Here is a 21,603-nt window from a genome sequence, read left to right as displayed (position 1 = left end):
TGATGTTTGATCCACATTCAAGTAACCTTCACCGTTATCTCTGAGGTAAAAAAAATGAAGGGTTGTCCCCTGTTTTGGGAGCAGCTTTGACTCTCCCACGTTCTTCCATTTGACAGCTGGATTCAGCTTCTAGCCACAGTCTACCCTCCCAAAATGGGAAGTTGTCCATGATCCTCAATCTGCTTTCAAGCCACTCTCTCTACTGCTTTGGAAATAAGGAGGATTCAACGGGGCTGATGTGAGAACAACTTTGAAGCAGCTCCCTCCTGCAGGCTCCCGTGTGGAAATGAGGAGCTCTACATGCTGACTGGAGATCAGTTTTGGACGCAGCTCTCGTCCATTTGGAAATGAACATTGTCCACGGTGCTGACTCAAGCAGAGCGTCCTGAACAGCAGCTCACCCTCTCACTGGCAGTTACAGCGTTGCCGGTAGCTGCTCTGTGCTGTTCAGGGTGTGATGCCAAGTTGATTTATGTCGTTGGGTTGTGAGCAAGAGGGGTTTCAAAACAGCTGTTTTCAAATATAGAAGACATGATGCAGTAATTGGGTCACTGTAAAGTGGTTGCAACCTAATGGGCTGTTGGTTTTAGAACCGGGCTAAAGAAATATTGAAAACGTGAGCAGGGATATAATTATAACAGTAGATGGCTACAATACAAAGTAGCTATATAGAGGCAGGAAAAATAGATTGAAACAGTAACCTTTGACTAGTACCTTCCTTCAAAATAAAAACACGCGAGATAGAGTATTGTACTGGTGAAGTAGGCCGGTATTATTATCATTTCCATCTCTGGACCTCTTACCCCTGGTACCTCACCTCACTCTCTCCCGTCCTCTCCTCCTCTATCACACAGCCCTGTATCGATCTTCTGCTGGTTGTGTCCAACAGTAGTATATCCAAAGATATTTATGTTTGTAGGTGCTGGTCTCCGGTTCCCATTATGGGCTTGAGCGATTGGGCATGGGCAGTGTTTTAACACCTCGCTGCTGAGGAAAAATGTAATATTCAGGAGGCATGTCCTTAGTCAGCACTTCCATCCCAGGAGCTGTAAAATGACCGGGGACAGCTAGTATACTGAAGCATATTGCAAAGGTTGGGCTACAAGGGAAAAGATGATTACAAGACAAAAAGCTTTAGCTTTAACATATTCAATCAAAACTATTTGATTCCGCCCTTTCACAGAACTCCAATACGAGTGACGATTTATACTAAAATAAACGGATTTCTCCGCGATGGGACAAAATATCATGTTGACTGACTTGTCAGAGGTCAGATCAATTTGAACACCTAATGGAAAGTATTGGAACTCTGAAGGTACATCTAGCATTGAAGGAAAGTATATCAGGTTAAATAGCAGTAATGGTTCAGAAAAGATACCTATATTTTAACACGAGGCTTCCAAATACCGCCGGGAAATCACTGAATCACTAGATGAATGCATTCACAGTTCTTAATTTACAACCAGCCGGTGTTGACGTTCTTACTTGGGATTAGGCTGAAGAAATACATCGGCAGCATGTTCCGTTCGCCCTCATCCCCTGACTCCCCTGACTCCTCCGTCTCTTCGCGTCTCTCGTTGTCCGTTCAGCACCTCTCCGTGACCGCGGCTTTTAAAAACCTCGTTGGCCACGTCAGCGTTCTGACCCCCCTCACCTCCCTGATTTAGCTTCTGAGAGACTCCAGCTGCTTGTGATGGCAGGTGATCTCTCTTTGTGTCAGTCTCTCTGTTCCGCTCTTATCTCTCATCCACACTTCATATTTCTCAGACACGCGCAGCGCTTCACAGGTCGATCCGCTTCAAAGAGGAAAGGCATACTTTTCAACTTTCAAAATACCATCTGCATACCGTCTTCATAGCGACTTCGCCGCAGTCCAATTATACTGCAGTTCTGCAAGTCCTCGCACTCTACCAGTGTCTTCTGGTTATTAACTCGAAATACTTTTTATGGACTTTCTCTAACCAGTGATTTTTTTAAAGGCCTGTAGCACATTGAGTTGCATCGACAATTTGACTTATTTTAACGTACAAAAGCCCTTTTCTAGACTTCACCGAGAAGTAAAATGATGGCGAAGAGGAATGCGAGTTTAAAACCCGATTAGAACATGTTTATGTTTGCTTTCTGAACACACAAACAAATCTGTCTCTTTCAGTCGGTTAAATGTAATTATAACGTTCGTGCCAAAAACCAAAGTCTAGTTCAAGTCGAAGTCACACATCAATTCACAGGATGTGCCGAAGCAGCCAGCTCCTAACCAGATGCCTCTCTATTACTTTTTTATTTTCCTTTGGTGGCTCCAACGATCCCCTTACCCTCTCTCTCTTCCTCTCCACCTCATCCTTTGCAGGTTCCCTCCATCACCACTAGGGGCTTTCCACACCACGCCGTTCCGAGAGTGGCTTTGGAAACGTCGGTCTCGCTGCGCTCCTCTGTGCGCGGAGACTCTCGGTGCGCAGCGCGGAGGTGCTAGACGAGGACGCGCACGGCGTTTATCCCTGCTGGGGTTTTGGTTTCTTTTTTTCTTTTTTAGCACACAGGGGATCGTACACCTTTTAATTCCAGGAGGAAGCTGCGAGTTGAGTGGCCGTCCCTGCATCCATCCCACCGCAACTTGTCAAGGCACAAGGTATTTGTTTCTGCCGCACGGTAGCACGGGGACGACTTTGGCTGTCGGGTGTTTTTAAAAATTATATATAATTGGAAAGTTCCCGGCGCCGTGGCTCGGTCCCGTAACGCACAACTCCGCCAGGACTCGCGGAAAGCTTCTCGCCTTTGCACTGTTAGGACTTTTTTTTTTCTCTCGTGCACAAAAATAGAGGTAAATGGCATAAATGCATTGACAGTGCACACGCAGCGCGGTGTGTATGCGTGCGCGGATCTGTCTTTTTGCATTTCATTGAACCATTTTCCATCTTCACTTGAAGCCTGAACATCTCCGCCTAACTTGTTGCAACTTGTAACGCAATTAAAGGAGGGTAAGTGTAGTCGCTGATGACAACTGCGCCCGGTGGTCACATCAAATGGTTTTTAGACAGTAAACGGGACAATGATGGTTTTCAGGTTTCGGGCGAAGTAGGAAATGGTTTCCGACGGGTGACACGAGCCGGGGAAATGTCTGCTGTGATACTCGCGTCGCGTAACGTTACATTTATTGTGGGAAATCTCCACGGTGAGATTGGGCAGCAGTGGAAGTGCGCGCATGCATTTCGTGTGGCACGTCGCTTCTGAACAATTGACACGTTTTCATCTACAACCAACGGGATGAAATGGGTGTGAATATGCCGGGCATTGTAATTATCGACGCACGATTGGTGTGGATGAATTCAGAGGGTGAGGAGAATGAACGCACGCGGGTCTCCCGCATTTTGGAACGCGTTTCCGCAGACTGCGGCCACTTGATGCGCCAACAGGATGCGTTTGGGAAAGTTGGATGTGTGCCACTGCGCGCTAACAAGCCCGGCTGCTGAATGAATGAATGCAGACTTCCAAGCATATCCTGTCATCTAAATAGTTGCTTTTCATGGGGAAACAATACGTTGGATTTGTGCTCATCCGGCCTTGTGATAATCCTTCACAGAGATGTTGTGGATTAAAAAGTTGCAGTCTTGTTAACAGAGAAGAGTTACAAATATTTTTTTTTCTTCAAATCAAATTCATTTGATAGTAATCAATTATGTTAGTTCCTATATATTTAGTATTTTAAACATAGTTAATCTACATGTGGATTTAATCCAAAAGAAAATCGAATTAACATCAACAACTATTTATGTCCTGTTTGTTTAAGAGAATTTTCTGGACATGATCCAAATTTTGTACCACATGCTTTACTGTTACAGTGTCTTTGAATTATGCCTCTCTCCTTCTCAATCCTAAACCTTTCATTGTGATTTGTTGCCTTCAATTTATTTCAGACCAACTGCCCAGACTATTTGTAGACGTGACATTTAAATTTACTTTAATATAATTTGTTAAACTCATGAGCCAGTCGGTGATGGGGCAGACGGATGCTAGCTCGTTAGACAAAAAGCCTAATGTGATTTAGCTTCACGTAGTCTCATAGATGCTTCACTGCCATGAATGCATCACCTACACATTGATCAAATTCACTCCATCCCAACAGAATAATATTTTGGCATCTGAGGCATACACCTCAGAATGAAATACAACCTATTCCCAACAGCAGGAGTTCTACGTGCACGCTTGATATCTTAGTAGAAGATTTGTGACCGTTGGCTTTCAGTCCACTTTAAACTGGACATTAGTGAGTGACCTTGGCGTGAATGCTTGAGTGTCCATGTGTCGGCTTTCTTGACCGTGGTTGTCTGTGCAGAAATGCACACGTCTATGTGTGTGTGCGTGCGTGCACGGGGAGCTGTGTGTTTTGTGAGACCACCCCCTGTGCCTCAGTTTATCACTTATCACGAGCTAATTGGCGTTTGTGAAATTGAGACGAATGCCCTTTGTCCCCCGTAACCGATGAATCGCTTTGAGTTTCCAATTAGATGCTGCTCTATGAATCTATCAGAAAGGCCGTGGATCTGGGTGCATAACCTTACCTGACCCTTTGTTTGGAGAATTGATTTTTGCAGATTACAATTGAAAAATGTATGTAGAAAGCTTTAGGGAGGCAGAATTTGCTTTACACATTTGCACATTTACAGATGTCAAGTCTCCCCAACATCTCGTATCGTGTTCTCAACAAATTAATCTAAAATGCATATCTTATAGTATATTGTCATTTTTTTTGTTACGTAAAAATGACTAAACACATGTGCCAAAACTACCAGAATAAATTAAGATGTATTGTGTCATCTTATTTTATCTTTACATTAATCAGGAAAAATGCTGTGCAAGTGCAGATTTTGTCATTATTTACCAACCCCATGATAACTGGAGTCAGAGTGGGCTCTGTTAACACATTTAAAAGTAAGATCAACTATTTGGCAGAAACTATATGCATCTTTCAACTGGTAGGTGGTTCTGAATATGGAATATGACAAGGAAAGGAAAACGAGTGGGGAAAAAAAAACAATGTGTTTACCGCCTTACTGCCCATTACGGCCACGTATGTGTGCTCGGTATCCGAGCCTGAGTTATTCAGCCGGTGGTCTAACCAGGGCGTACATTACAAGGGCCATGTAGCAGTAACCCAGATGGCAGAATGAGCTGATTATGATTTATGTACCAAAAGTCAATGCATTACTGTGAGCTTCTGGATCCAGTCCCAATTCCAGGCAGGCGTTTTCACACAATCCCAACCAACACACACACACAAACAGAAAAATCATAAATATACACAAATAGATGCTTACAAAACATTTTTAAATACGTATGTGTCCATACAGTAGAAATTCTCTCTCTCTCTCTCTCTCTCTCTCTCTCAAGCAAGCCTCCTGGAAAAATCATTTAGATGAAGCAGTCCACCGTTGTGAGACATTGATTACCGTTTACCAAGCCGGAGCGTAAATGCAGCGCGTGAAGGAAGAGCGGACAATGCGGGAGAGCCAAAAAAAAAGGGAGGGAGGTAGGTAGGGAGAGAGAGTGGGAAAGAGGGAGAGAAGGGAGAGAGGATGAGAGGCTGATAGATGGTGGTGCGGTGGCAGTAAAGATGACAGATAACGGGATAAACCAGGGAATGTTTATGGCTGACAGAGGGGACCGATTAGGCCAACTAATTGATCTGGACCTGTGGTTAGGTGGCCAGTTCATTCTCAGCCAGTACACACACTCTCTCTCAAACACACGCACACACACACACACACACACACACATACCGTTTCACAGTCGCACTCCTGACTGCTCTCACCTGCCGTCTGGTTGCCGGTCAGGGACGGTCAGCCCTTAGTCACTTCATTACCCCCTCAGGGCAGGGAGTGAATCAACCATATTAACTCTTGAGCTCTGTGAAGGAACGGCCAGGTAGGAGGTGATAGAGAGCCGAGGGCTGTGGACAGGCTCCATGGCGGGTTCTTTCGGCCATGTTTGTACCTTATTTCAAGGAAAAGGTTACTGGAAACACTTTGAACAAACAATTTTAGAGGACTATGGCTTTGGTGCAGAGACCCAGTTTTGTATGCTTTTTTGTTGTTGTGATGAAACGTAACACCGTTATATCTCGTTACTGCTGCACGCGTGTTAGAGCAAGGGTCCCCAACCACCGGGCCGCGGACCAGAACCGGTCCTTGGGCCATTTGGTGCCGGACAGCACCACAGGGAATTATTATAATTCTTTTTTAAATTTTTAAATAAAAATTGTTTTATTTTGTAAATTGATTGTCTCCTAATTACGTGCACTTGTCCTTCTTGACGTATTTCCCAGGCGTCACCAAGCGGCAATCGCCCACCACTCGCTGCGCACGGCAGTTCCGCCCACCAGCGGACAAAGAACCCGCGACTACACCATTTTTTTAAAGCAAAAAAAGCATCAATGACCTTAAACTATTGGGATTTACATTTTAAAATGTTACACATCATTGCAGACCCAACCAACCAGACAAAGAATTGAGGAAGAAGTGGATAAAACTAACAACTGTGTGAGTGCTGTCCTTATGATGCACTATAGGAGATCTGCCTTTTGAAGCCAAAGGAGCATAACCAGATGGAGAGATCTCAATCAAAATCTCGATAGGCCCTTTTTTTTTGTAGGGAAACTAATGCATTGCTGAGAAAGGCTCGTTCATAATTCAACGCAAAGACCCGAGGAAAAACAGACTTGTAAACTTTGATGGTTTTGAAAACCACGATCTGATCCTTTCATCCCCCTTTAACTGTGGCTGCGATTTGGAACATGTACACGGCTCAGGATAACAAGACCTGCCGAGCCGCTTAGAACGCGTCGCACTTGTTGCACTGTACTCCGCCGACGGTTGAAGAAAGACACTCGTTCTGTTCACACTGTGCCGCTGTTTGTTCCGCTGTCTCACCACCTAACGTGCACGTGCATTTCCTGGAGGCAGGATTCCATCTGCAGTGATGGATTCCAGGTAGTCGATCTGCCTTCTGTAGCTGGTCTGCCGTTCTAGGTCTGTGCCTCTCGCACTGGAGTGGGAAGAACAACTGCTTTGTAAACAGGCTGTTGTTCACCTGGATGTCACGGTTCACAAAGACGCCCCCTCGGAGTCTGGCGTAACCTCGCTGGCAGAGCTTATGCGCTGGTGTATTTCCGCATCAGTGTCGGCTTTGGAGGGATGAAGGCTGCCGAGGTACGTTTTTGATGTGAGTCTCACACACACACACACACACACACACACACACACACAGACGCACGCACACATACAGTGTATCACCACACACATTCGTGCTCGTGCACGCTCGTATGCACAGAATTGGTTTGAGACACAAGGGGATTTCTCGGTTTGCAATATTAATATGAACAAAAGTTGAGAGGTGACGAGAGGAAGTGGACGTTTTTATTGTGTTTTGTTTGTTTGCCGTGTTTATGCATTAAACACAGTGCGAGAGGAAGATTTTAATAAGTAAATCATCAACACTCAAGAGTAGCCGATTTTTAACCTCTGGTTTTTAAGGGAGTGTGGTGCCAGTAAACAGCAGTTTCATACTGTTTGAGAAGCTCATGTTTTTTCCCGCTCTTGTCTCATATCCGATTATCTACCCGGCTGCACGAGGTGACATTTTCACAAGCTAAAGATGCTCATCAACAATGAGTGTCCCTGAAATTAGATTTATGAAGCGCCGTCACCTTCAACGACAGACAGAGTGACTCAGGTACTTTCATAATAGTAGAGACAGCGCTCTCTCAATGACTCGCCAACTAACCCATGCAACACTTCAATGTTGAAGTAATCCCAATCAGTTAATATGCTTCATCAAGTTTAAAGCCAAATTGTTTTCGGAAGCTAAAGTGGCAGATATTAGCTGTGGGCCTTTTTTCCCGTATGATTGAAAATGAAATTGCATTAACGAATCCTGAGTATAATGAAGCATTTGTTCATTAAAAAACAGTGTTTGTATCTTGCAGCATTTTGGCTCAGCGTTTAAAACCGGTGCAAAGAGCAAGTGGAATCCACACTCCTGGGATTCCTCCGGCTGCCCCAGTTACCTGCCATGGTTCAAATTCATGCATGTTAGGTTGATTGTTGACGACAGAATGTCCACAGATGCGTATGTGAGCACACGCGAGGGTTTATGCGTGTTAGTCCACTCGAACAGGTTTTCTTGTCAGGGGGCATTTTCCAGCCTTCTGTCCGACCGAGGCTGGGACGTGCTCCGCCACCTCCTGACCCTGAGTTGGAATAAACGGATAAGACAATGGGCGAATGAGCAAAAAGTCAGTCCTGGATTTTTTAATAATTACGCTGAAAAGCTTTTCACTCAGTGTCGGTAATGCAGCCTAGCAACAGACAGTTTGCTCCTCCGAGCAGCTCATTCAGGCTCTGGACACTTTTCTTTCGTCTTTGTCTTCCTGCGTCTCATTCCCTCGCTCCGGCTCTTTCTCAGTTTCATTTCACTCTGGCAGGACTTTAATCTTGTGGCTAATGAATAGCTCAAGTGTAATGATGTTTTTTTGTAACGTGGGACTGATTGCAATAACATAATCATATTTTTTGTCTCAAATGTGACAAATACAAACATATAATAGAGTGGAGTACACACAGCAATCCACAGAATTCCAAATATTGATGTAAAGTGAATTACATTGTGTTACACTTAGTGGTATTATTGTATCATTTCACGTAAACCAGTTGTTAGAGCAATGGGTGGTTAATATAAATTTCATTGGAAATGCCAACAGCTTCATATGCTTTGTAGCTTGTATGCTAAATTGTATTTCTATCATTATAAAAGGTGTTTGCATGATCTTGAACTCATATGTAGTTACGTTATTACACACTGTTATAATGTATAATATTATCATAGTATCTTGGCCGATGTGTTTAAAGGGGCAGCTTTGCATGGACGTCACTTCTGTCTGGTTAAAGTAGTGAATCTGCTTACAGACCCTTAAAAGAGGAACTAAGCCGTCTACAAATGTGATGCTGTCGCCACTTTATAGAAGCATAATGGAAAAGACATCCTTAAATTATTGTTGTTAAAGTGATTCTTAGCAGTTGGGGCAAATCGCAGTCAGGCATCAGAAACAAAAGTCTTTTAAACTATGATGTGGTACAAGGATTACATGTTTAATGGTGAATTTCAATTTTCCTCTTTGGTAAAGAGACGGGTGATGAAATTTAGTTTTAGTTTATTTATGAAAACATGGAATGGTTTCATGAGATAGCTCTTGATGATCTTTCCACTTCTCTGCCACCCACTAACAAACATACACAAACACCAAAAAGGCTCAAAATGTAACCGTTTTCATGTTTTTGCTGAATTATATATTGAGAAAACGCTCTTGGGATCGCCAGTATTAGCTCTCGCTGGGCAAAGGAAGCTTTCTCAAAGCTAGAAAGAAAAGCACACTCTCACAACAACATGTTCACAGATTTATGCATGTGCATGTGCATACACAAATACATCACACACACTTCAGCCATGCTGAAAGATCCAAAAGTTTCTTCCCTTGTGAAAACATTTCCTTCTTGGGTAAAGAATTTAGGAACTTTAGCATTGCATTGCCCAACCAATTAGAACTCCAAACGAACTTTGCTTTAAAAAGAAAAATACAGATTGCTCATTTAGAAGGCAAAACTGCAAAATATATATATTTTAAATCATACAATATGATTTATATTTAAAAATATATTTTTTAGTTTTAGATTCCGTCACTCACAGTTGAAGAGTACCTATGATAAAAATTACTGACTCCTTCATGTTTTGTGGGAAAGTGGAAAACCTGCAAAATCGCCAGTGATCCAAATACTTGTTCTCCCTCGCTGTACATATGTACAAGGAATATCTCCAAGGCCATCGATGCGCCTTTGTGATCATTTATAGACGTGTTTGCTCGATGCCAGCCCTTCAGGCTTCACTATGTGATGCTACCAACATGCACTGGGGTCAGTCTGCTTGAGTTATCACACTGCATCAGACATTATGGTCAGAAATCCATCAACTTGGCTGTTTGTGCTGTACAACAATGCCTTGAGTTCGGCAGCTCAGACAAATAGCTGATAATGCAGAGTTATAACTCTTTGTTTGCTTTCAATCAGAAAGGCATAAATTACACAACTGACCAGAATTCAGTAATATTCGATAACATTCCCTAATATGGTGTGAGAAAAAGCTGTATTGTTAAGAAGTCATGGAACTTTGACATATTTCTCACGGCTCCCTTAGAAGCAGACAATAAGAAGCCGGTATTAAACTGAAAATCACTTATTTAATTGTATCTCAATGCTCTAATTGTACTGTGAACTTTTGGGTTCTGGAGTGATGGGACAGATCAATGCAGCATGAGCTTGCTGAAATGCCACCAAAATTGAATAAAATGATTGGGAATTGATGTGGAGTGTGGAACATTTTGGCAGTCTTTGCATTCAGGGCATCGTAACTGGATATCGGTGAACATTAGTTGTGCCTTGATTCCATCACACGGTCTAAGTTAAAATACTCAATACTTCTATATTTGCAAATTGTGTCCATAGTAACCTTTTCTATGACAACACTGCATGGCGTCAGCCTCTGTATTCTTTCAGTTTCACTCTCTGTGTTGTGCAGTCAGTCTCATCTTGCTTCATGAATCTTTTTAAACTTGATTATAGTTTGCATGCAAATCACTTTGAATCACTAACTTGTTCTCATTTTCAACTCATTCATTACATGCAGACGCACTGTTGCAGTTAAAAAACATGCGGTTAACGGTATCTATTCATACGACTAGTGTTAAGGGGAAATAATGGTTTGGGTTTAAGCGCCAGTGCGTCGGATTTAGTGGCATGGCGACTTGTTTGAAGATTGGCGTCAAGAGAAATCTTACAATCCTACAAGTGTGCGCAAAGTGTTTGAAGAATCACGGTGGCATCGCAAAACGCAAATCTCCTCACCAGACTTTTTTTTTCCATTCTGGACACCTGTTACACCTGTTAAATACTGTTACAGTATTTAGATAACAAATTATTTTAGGGCTTTGTACATTAAAGAAAGTTGACCTGTTAATATTATTTTACACCCTCTAAAACAAGAAAGTTTTTGATTTAAATGGAGTTACGTACATGAGTAAATGGTCCTCAAAACAGAATTCTGCATGTATTTTTATCTCCTTCCTACAAGGCGATATATAACGTCTTGCTAACGGAGTGAACAGCAAAACCACGGCTTGCGGAGCTAATATTATCATACTTCCGCAACGACGCCATTGGTCAGGATTGTCAGCGAGAGCAACAGTATGAGCACAGTGCAGAACAACTCACAGACGCTCAAATGCATATTGTACTGCCAACGTCATTCTCTGCTCAGGGAGCCGGTGCTCTACTATATCTATTCATTGCAAATCTCTTTTTGCGGCTACATTATCACTCATTATCTCACAAATGTAGTCGACTTGAAGTAGTCAACATGAATACATCAATTTGATTTTACACTTGACACAGAGACAGGTCCCCTGGGTGAAAGTCATCTGTTTGTTTTTTCCCCACACAACCACTCCAACCTCCTCCTGACTTTTCACTCCACTGCTTCCCCTGCACTTTCTCTGAGTGTCTATCGTGGTGTGAAATGAAGTGCAAAAACCAAAGGATGAATAGCGATAACACATATAATTAGAGACAAAGGGTTTTTCCTCTGTCTGTATCTGTTGTTCAGTTTGGTTGTTGTTCTTTTGTTGTGCGGTTTATGTCTCTCTTTGTTGGTTTCCTACCATTGCTCTATTATCATTTTCACTGTCCAAAGACATCCGGTTTAGTTGGAGAAAAAAGTTTCCTGTCGGTATGCATGTGTTTTTCTGTTTCGTCTTGATGCATGCTTGGCTGTGCTACGTGGGGATAACGTGGATGGAAAACGAATGGATGGAGGTTGTTTGTGCTCCTTTCTCTTGGTTCTTTTGGTCTTTTGCAACAGGCTGTAACATTTCTAAGAGCCTCAACTCTGCTCCTACACCATCATTTGTCTGTTTAATGGCCACAGAGGTGCCATGTGGAGTCATAGCAATGACATATTAACGTTTATTCCACTGTCCAATTTAAGCTCTGGCGGAAGAGTCTGGCCCATCACTTCTTCTTCCACGTAAGCAGTGCAGCTTTTACTCCTTCTCGCATCTCCAACTAAAAATGCATAGTCTTACACGCTTTTTAGTGTGTACTTGCAGCCATGACCCATGGACAAAATAAACACGCCTTCCACAGCATTTTTAGATAAACTGAATTGTAACCACTACCACATTGCATATTAAGCACATCCAGTTCAAATAAATAATTAGTGTTTTTATTTTTAAGTTTATGTAAATATTTGTGACGGTTCCATCATTAGCAGTTAATACAGGAAGAGCTTGTACAAATTACGAATTATTTTATGGCAAACTGGCTTTAATGTGAAGAATTTGCATATGAAGTCAAACCATTTCATCAAATAAAGTTGTTTATATCGGATGTTGTAAGTCATTTGTGTTGTTTATTATGCTGCGAAATGTTCTTTAATATCTAAAAGTGAAAAACAAAATGAGCTATTCTCTTAATCATGCACATTATCATCTCAAAGGAGATCCCAAAAACATGCGAGTGGAATAATAAAAAAGCATTTATTGCATTGGAATATTCACGTTGATAAACTCATCATAGTACAGATATGGTCTCTATCTAATTAATTTAGCATAACCGTTCAATGAAATTCTAAATCCGATGAAAGTGGTCTAGAGTGTTTATTATGTAAATCTGACTCACAGTGAACCTGTTACAGGCCATTTAAATGGAGAATATGCTGCTTTTACTTCTGCTAACATCAATCTAAATGCTGGATTAAATAATAGTGATGAGTCAACTGATATTATCCTTCACTAGTTTACATTCCTGTCACCATCCTACTATTTGCATGATTTGTTGTTGAATATGAAAGATTGTCTTGTTTACATGTGTAGTATTACATTTACTTATTTTACTTCTTAATCTGTAGATAATGGGGAGACAAAGTGTGGTCCAATATGTTGTTGAAGTATAAGAGAGCATGACAAAGAGAAGTGGACTGACAAGAAACCAGTAAACTGAACAGTCTTGTTGGTTTAATGGCTGAAATGCAGAAGAAATGAAGGAGTTAGCGAGGTGATGGAAGAGACAATAGGAGCTAAAGGATAGTGTTTGCTTTTTGCAGGGTTCTTTTTAATGTTTAATATATTCCTAATTTCCCCGTAAATTCTTGCTTGGGGACTTTCTGCAGTTTTAGAAAAACAAGTATGGTAAAGAACCTCATTTTCTCTTGAAAGAACATTTTAATGTGCAGAATAACACTGAGAAGTTCAAACACCAACATCAAATTGCCTTTTTTTACTTTCTTGTACTTATTCCGACCTCACCGTGTATAACAATTGTCCCCTTTCTTAAAAACCGTAGACAATTAAAAAGTATAAGTGCAAATACGGAAAGCCAAAAAGCATTTAAAACAACAACGTAACCCTAATTGTACTTCAATCCTTAAAAGCTATGAAAGCAACCGCGAGAGGAGGAAAAGGCGACGGTATCCGTCTCAGATTGGATCACGTGCTGCATGACACCCACAGGAGTATGTTCCTTCCCACGTTTGCAAAAACCTCACATCTCTCAGAGGCTCACACAACAACGTTAGACGGTCGGGAAAGTTCCCTCTCCAGTGAGCCGCGGCTCTTTTCACTTGCAGACTAGACTCTAAAACATAGATAAGTCGAGCTTTTAGATGAAGATTCACGGCAGTCTTGGTTGAAATATGGATCTGTGAGCAGTTGCTGTGGGGGTGTCGATTTGAGCGGGAAATCTGCTCCCCTTTTGGGAGCAATGCAGCTTCAGTAGTTGGTATTAGTCCGCATTCAGTGCCTTCTAATTCAATTGTTTCCATACTAGGAGATTAGATGACACCCGTTATCGGAAAAAAGCCACCAATTTGATAATGTCCGCGCGTTGTGCTCGCCTTTTGAACTGGGTGTGGCTCGGGGTGGAAATATACAAACGAGCGAGCGGTGCCAGCCACTGGCAGTTAAATCTTAATTGCATAACAGCAGTGGCGTCGTGCAATTTTGTACACAGCTCGTGTATTTAAGCTGCAGCACGAGGGCTCACTGAGCGAAATGATGGGATGCCGCGCGCGCACCCAAATGAGCGAGTACATATGCCTCCGACAGCACCAGCGATGATGACTCTACTGGCTTAATTCACTGAACATCCACGAGAAGTGACAAGCTTGGATGGTTTTTGGGCTGTGAGAGTTGGGGGGGTGGGGGGGCGGGGGGGGCGTTTTAATGCATTGTTTACACGTTGCTAAATTTGCCGGTCTTATCTGTCTCAGAGATTTTCCGATATGAAGACGTCACATCGTTTTTTTTTTTAATGGCGCACAGCTGCGTGCGCGTACCCGTAATCCTGGGACACGCTGGGATTTGTACTGATGATACATATCTTTGTGAAGATTAAGCCCGCTTTGCGCGCAATGTGTCTCTGTGTAGCTTCCACACTGGAGTTACAGTTCTGGGCCTGTGTCTCCTCTTTGTTTCCGCAGCATAATGGGCTTTGTAAGATAATACCCAAGAGACATAACAATACTTCTGAGCTGAGGGATTTCCAAGCCGCCCCAGATCGCAGCGCCGCTTTGGCTCCGAGCTCCGCCCGTGATTGGAAAAACCAGCAAAACCTGGATTGCCAGCAAATTATATTAATCGCGGCCGTGGTCCTCTTTATCATCTCCTCTCCTTTCAATCACTAAGCTCTCGGTTTCAAAGCCATTTTTCCCTGTAACTACTTACTCAGCTCTGGAATGACACTCAATGTCAAAATCAGTTCGTCCTCGGCAATGTTTTACAAATTTGCAGTTCTTTGCAGTCAGGATCAAGTCGTAAGGCTACACTACTGTTTTCTTCTAAAAGGAAAAACAAAATGTTCAAACTGTTGCAGATATTGCTCAGTTCTGTGGTTTCAGTGTAAAAAACGAAGGAAAACATTACTATAGTTACACACTAGTATACTTATGTATATCACATAAGGTTGGGCGACCTGTGAACAAGCCGCTTTTTTTTTTTTTATACCCGTGGCTCAGGTTGGACTCATTTAACTTCTCTGTGTGCGTTTGTAAGCATGAAAGACGCCCGTGCGTCAGAGAGAGCCTAAAGTGATGTGGGCATTCTGAAAAACCAACGAGCACCGACGGCTTCCCTGTGTTTCCTTTTTCAGTGAGCCGGAGCGGGCAGCAGAGCTGATAGCGTCACAGTCACGGGACCGTTTGACAACGACTTGCTCCAGACTCCGTTTGCCAGGTACAACTATTCAAATTAAGCAAAACGTGTGCAGTAGAATAGATTCCTGCGCAAACAGGCAGCTGATCACAGCTTGTTTGGTTCAATCAATCATTTGTGTTTTTGTGAAAAGTAGACTCATGTTAGTGATGGTAACCAATAGCTGGACAGAAGGTGGCTGCAGCCACAAACCAGCTGATTGAAAGAAGAATGAAAGCAGTGGATTGCTAAGTAAGTTCCACATAAGTTTACCTAAAATGAAGAAACCCAACTCCATAACATTTAGGAGATGTTATGGGACCCCTCCATGTATTCTCCTGCTTCATCATCTCTCTCAGTCTGTCTCTATCAGCACAAAGTAGGGATGGTATCTTCTGGGAGCTTCATTGCGTGTTCTTTTGTTGTTTCCACACTTTGGATTGTTCTGGCTTGTTGTTTTCATCGTCGTAAAGACAATAAAACCCCTTTAATAGTTTTTATTGGCCATATCTTTGTTGGATCTCAACCTCAATGTTTTAGTTTGCCAGATGAGCGCTAAACATCGACATGCTGGCAAATATTGAATCAGTATCCTCTTTTCTTTCTTGTGTTACTTCTCGCTTTGCAAAATGTTTCATTTGAATTGAGCAACGTTGCCGATTCACATTATAATCCAATACAACACATTGAGCCACAGACTTGAAATAAATCACATGCCATTTAATTAATGAAGCGATTTCATCACTCCCAAGTGTAGACAAATACCGGTAATTTACAACACACAAATGTTGGACATTACAGTGAAACTGTCCTTAAATAGCTGTGAGGTGTGAATTAGGATCTTGACAGCAGCATGAATCAGGCCTTCCTGCTGATTGCTTTTAGACGTCGCAATCGAGGAGGCAACCTGAAAAGATTGGGTTATTCTTTTTGGTGAGGGATGCACTGTTTGTTAGAGATCTATCAAGTAAGATGGGATATTGCACAGTAACGCCACACTACCTGGGTATTTATTGCCCTCGCTTGATGCCTCTGGAAAGCCTGTAATAGAACTGATAAACGGGGCAATTATGCCCGTAGCTCCTTTAGCTTGTATTGATAAGAACATTTGGCACTTAGACATTCATTGTCTTCCTTTTATTTCTCATGACAGGTTTTAGTTTGGCCGGCGCCATTATCTTACTGAAGCTAATTTTACACCTAGCCAATCAATTTCTCAGCCGTTCAGCTCACTTCTCGGAACAATAAAGAGACCGGCAGAATTTCTTCATCAGTGTCTATCGGGTGTTTTCTACCATTCAGTGTGCAGTCCGTCCACTGGATTGTTTAAGGATTCAGCTGTAATACTGGTGTAATATCTATGTGGCATTTATTAGCAACATGTTAAACGGGTGTTTGTATCCAGCCAATCTCTTTCTATCAGTTTGGTGCTTACAAAGATAGAGCTCATGCATATTCCTGCTCAATCTCGTGCCATCGGCGTCTAAACTCCTCGCCCTGCTGATTGGACAAAGCCTTTCCCTGTCCAACTGTGCTGTTTACCATTTATAAGTATAGCAATAAATGCACATAGCACACATTAACTCGTGGATTTCATTAGAGGAAATACTTTCGACTTTCAGTTCCTTTGATGTTGTTCTGACATACTTTCTCCATGCATGTGTTGGTTTTAGCTCGGACCTGCTGTTCACCTGCACTAGCTTTATACTGGTAGTTATGGTTAGGGAAAAGGAGACGCCTTTCAAGGACATGTTGTGTACCAGGCCTTTGCACCTCAGGAACTCTGTTAAAATGCTCATCTGAGATTAGAAGTAATCTAGGGTTAGGGTTAGGGTTTAGGGTTAGGGTTAAGTAATTGATTTGGATGATTCTCTGACCTGTATAAGAGCCAATTTGTCTGAATTGACCCTTTTGTTAAGTCGTATCTTTTGTATGCAGGCGTGACAATTACCATCAACCAGCACTAGTACTGCACAGCTATCCTTAATGTTTTTCAGCTTTGGCTTTCTTTGTATCGACCAAAAAAAGGCAGATTATCCCCAAATGCTTCCTTTTCACCGTTACGAGTGGGGAGGAAATTTGACAGACAGGTTGTTTTTGCCCTCCTAGCTGTTCACTTAAAGGGGATTATGTGGCCATCGCAGGCTCAACGTAGAGTCTTAGTAATGGATTCGCCGCTCTGTATGTTTTTAGTGGTGGTTTGTGAAAAAACATTTGCTTCTAAAACTGTGAAAAAGTGTCTCGGGTCTTTGTGATGCCTGAAAGGTTTTTATTTTTATTTTTTTGTCTAAATAATGCATTCACTTGATTGTCATTTTAACATGCTCACAATTACTAGCATGATAGAACTCCAGAGTAATGTGGGGTCATTTTAATAATGCTGATAATAAGCTGGACTCTGTGACCTGCTCCTTTGCGGATGTGTGTTTTTTAAGGAACGTGCTTTGCCATAATTTAAGGGTTTTTTCTTGCATCTTGGCTACCTGGGCGGCATAATTCTGCAAAACCAAGCGCATACTAAACATGGAAAAAATGTTAATTCATCTTAACATTATGGAAATAAGGAAAATATATCCGTTCTGGATTCTGTTCCGTCCGTCATTTTGTGGGATCGAGCACCTGTATCCTGATTCGATGAAAAGGGAGTTTAGAGTAAGTGAGACCTGCAGGACGCTTTAGCTGCAGCGGATTAATGGAAGCCGTTTGCAACCTTCCTGAACCTTAAAAATTCAATGAAAGGTTGAGCATTTTGATTTTGAGGATAATGTGTGAACGTGTTAGCGTGAAAGTGATTGTAAGTAGTGCATTTATATGCCTGCATCTCAACAGTGCTTGGATATGGAGCTTTACATTTTTGACAAGCATATTCATGTATTTTATGTATTTTATCTGTTTGTTACTGCAGAGAAGTTGTTTACGGTGTTTCATCAAATCTCACGCCTGCAGCTTTTTAATTTCAAAGGACTGTGTAGATACTGAATCAAACTAAGCGGTTTGTTTCCAAATACGTTACAAATACGACGAATTTTACCAGTTGACTTGGTTTCTAAATCATTGTTTAACATACACACACTCAGACATATACCATATTCTATTTTTAAGTACAAAAGAATTCACTTTATTGTGATTTTATTCTTCTACACATAAACCTTCATCAATGTTTTTTCTGCTGGTATGTATATGTCATATTAACCCTAGACGGCCGCTGCTGTAGCATGGAAACATGCTTTTCCCCTCTATTTCCCCTCTAAGGAGATATGAGAGGCACTCTCCTTTATACACTTTAAATTAAAATCCTGCATTTGCACAGATGAAACCGTCCATCGTACATCATAAAACTCAAATATGCACTTACCAAACGACAAAACTTTGAATAACAGGTTCGACAAAATATCCTGCAAACAAGCTACAGGGAGGCGGGACTCTGAGTTCCATGACCTGAATAACAGAGAAGCTGGACGTCTTTTAAATCCTTCATGCAAGAAACTGTTTCATTACTTATAGGTCAAAAATACATCGACAGCCAAAATGCTTAATAACATACTCGATAAATTAGAACACCAAATGTTTGATTGGTCTTTGAAGCCCAGTGCCCCAGATGTGTAACAGCATTCCTCATAGAAATATTTGTCTTCATTCGTTTTTAAGTTTTGTGCATCGCTCCGCTATATTTTTCTTCTACCTGCATACTACAGTTAACATTTCGGCGTATCTTGTACACTGGCAGTGACAGCCTTTATGAATCATCGGTTGTTAATGGGACATTGACTATTCCAGTCACAGCCAGAGTGAGGGGAAGGGGGCAGCTGGGAGTCCCGGGGGGGCTCAGACCCGTGGCAGATCCATTATTCATGGTTCACCGTGGGCTTGTAGCGAACACTGACACCCGACCCGCCTAAATCAAGCAGGGCCAGCGAGTCTAACGCCCCTTGGGAAATGCAAGGCTCAGGTAAAGGTGGGTGGGTGGGGGAGCGTGGAAGGTGGGAGGGCTGTGGTGTGGGGGGGGTGACGGCGAGGGTCAGATCAGAAAGGACTGGCTCTTGCCTAAAAGCAGCGAGCCCGGTACCTGCTGCAGGGGTCGGTCTGCTTTGCTTCGGTACGTTTATTAGGCCGTTCGTCCTTTTGTCAAAACTGCTGTTTTCTTTCTTCTACATACTGATGCCGCTTTGAGTCTGATCATAACGGCTAATGGCGCATTTCCAGGACTGCATTCACTTTTCTTAGTGGACGACCTTGCACAACAACCTTTGTGCACAAGTTAACTGTGCCTCATTGAGTGATCAGGAAAACCCTTTCAACTGAAGGTTTTGATATTGGGGTTGATCTTTGCTATACTTTGAAATGTTGAATGCGCACCCAGTAAATGTGTCGCATCAACATTTGTTGTTAATGTTCTTTAAGATGTCATCCTCAGTCAGTAAATGATGAAAAATACTCTAAATAGTGTGGGAGTTTTAAAACTATAATACATGTATAAAAGCATTCCAGTGTCCATATTGACAAGACAAGTTAGCCTTCAGAGTGGATGGTAGAAGGATGTAAGGGAAATATACAAGACCTCCCTGGTGTCCCTTTTGTGTCATTGCTATGCAAGAGAGTTAGTAGTAAAGCTCCATTCATCCCCAAAGCCAGAAAGGGACATTGAATTGAAGCCGAGCACTAAATACCCAGCAAGGGATCCATTGCCGTGTGCCAGCATTAGCACGAGTTACCATCACCTTCATTACTCCCTTGATGTGATCACAGCAAGTCTCGCTTTTGCAAATATTTTGTCAACCATCATCTCATTGAACATGTTTGTGCACAATGGCAAACATGTCTGCGTGATATCCGTCTCCAGCAAAGGGGTTCATTTACTGCCTGTAAAAAAAAAGAGGACATTTTCTTTCAAATTCATTCTGTGCTGTTGTTGTTGTTATTGAGCTCAAAAAACACATACTCGTAAACACCCTTTGGATAAACCTTCCTTTGATAACTTGGGCCACAATGTAACAAGCCATTACCGGGATTTTTTCCGCTGCATAGTGATTTTATGAAATCAGTGAAAAGCATGAACACGGGAGAACCACATGAATATTGCTTCATTATTCTGTTTGGATATGGAATCTAATGAATCCAGAGACGGTTTTGCTCTTATTCGTACATGACAAACTCATTTGCGGCAGACAAAAGCCCCCGAAGTCCCTTAATTACCCACAGAGATGTTGTAGGTTGTGGATTTTGTCTCCTTCAGCTCGTCGCATCCCACGGGCTTCTTACTCAAAACTCTTCAGTTGTGTAAAGCATTTCCTTTGATGTTGCGTCATTGCTAATCCGAACCTAATTTCCTGGATTTGCTGGTTACAAAACGAACATATTTTAACATCGCAATCAATAGTCAAAGCACATTCTTGTGATTGGAACAGAAGAAAAACACAAACAAGTCTACTCTGGATGCAATACTTTTCAATTCGGAACAATTTGATTTAATATGTAAATTTATGTAGAAAGTCTGTTCATGCTTTACACTCCCAAAGGCACCGAGCGAGAACTTGTCCCGATTCATCTGTTTTGTTTCATCAAATGTGTAAGCTAATTTAGCATTGCATTTTCTGTGGAATTCTTTGGGGAATTCAATGTTTCATCAAACTTGCAGTGTCACCCCATTGAGCTTGTCACTGCATTAGCTATGTTGCTTCGAATAAATATGCAATAGTGTGCAAAATATGCATGCAAAGTTTCAACAAGGCACGGCCGAGACAAGGGCCTTAATTCAAACTTCCTGCTGCGTTTTGAAAGGCTCTCGTAGTCTGTGCAGATATGCAGCCACGACTGCAAAAAATGAAAAAGCAAATCAGTGTGGCAATCAAAGTGGAAAGGATTGGATCCTTTTTCAAGCCCATTTAGATCATGATGAGGGAGAGATGATGTTACATAAAGAATGAGAAAGTCATTTCCAGGCGATTGTCTTCGCTGGCTGTAGACAGACAGAACAAGACATAAAGGATTGCCGTCATGGTGGCCAGGTGCTGCTCAAATCTCTGCCTTGGCTAAGGACAATCTACCACAAAAGAATAGAGTAGAATTATTTTGCTTAGTTTATTTTCATCTTTCTTCTCTCCTCCCCCTGTTTTCTGAAGCTTCCCTCCTCTTCCCCCGACCCATCCATTGTAGATTAATGAGTTTAACAAACCACTGAGCAAGAAAGGGCATTAACAGCTACTCAAAGCAGAGAGCCATCATGGAGATCCTTGTTGTGTAAAAAAAGTATGCATCTTCAAACCCGCAAGGCGGTACGTAGGGATAACGGAGCGCTTCTACACACTGTCTCCTCAACACTC

At 42.1% G+C, this 21,603-nt stretch overlaps 1 long non-coding RNA gene across 1 annotated transcript in view; it reads left to right on the top strand.

Annotated features, from left to right (window-relative positions):
• Positions 1 to 2,390: 2,390 nt before the first annotated feature.
• Positions 2,391 to 21,603, top strand: part of LOC144389001 (uncharacterized) — a 34,577-nt gene continuing 15,364 nt past the window's right edge. Inside the window, exons 1-2 of the long non-coding RNA XR_013453318.1 lie at positions 2,391 to 2,626; positions 15,243 to 15,325. This is a non-coding gene — a long non-coding RNA (uncharacterized LOC144389001). The remainder of the gene's footprint in view (positions 2,627 to 15,242; positions 15,326 to 21,603) is intronic.

This window comes from Gasterosteus aculeatus, chromosome 17 (assembly GCF_964276395.1).
Source record: "Gasterosteus aculeatus chromosome 17, fGasAcu3.hap1.1, whole genome shotgun sequence".
In the NCBI taxonomy this organism is placed as follows: domain Eukaryota; kingdom Metazoa; phylum Chordata; class Actinopteri; order Perciformes; family Gasterosteidae; genus Gasterosteus; species Gasterosteus aculeatus.
This window is presented reverse-complemented; position numbering and strand designations above follow the sequence as displayed.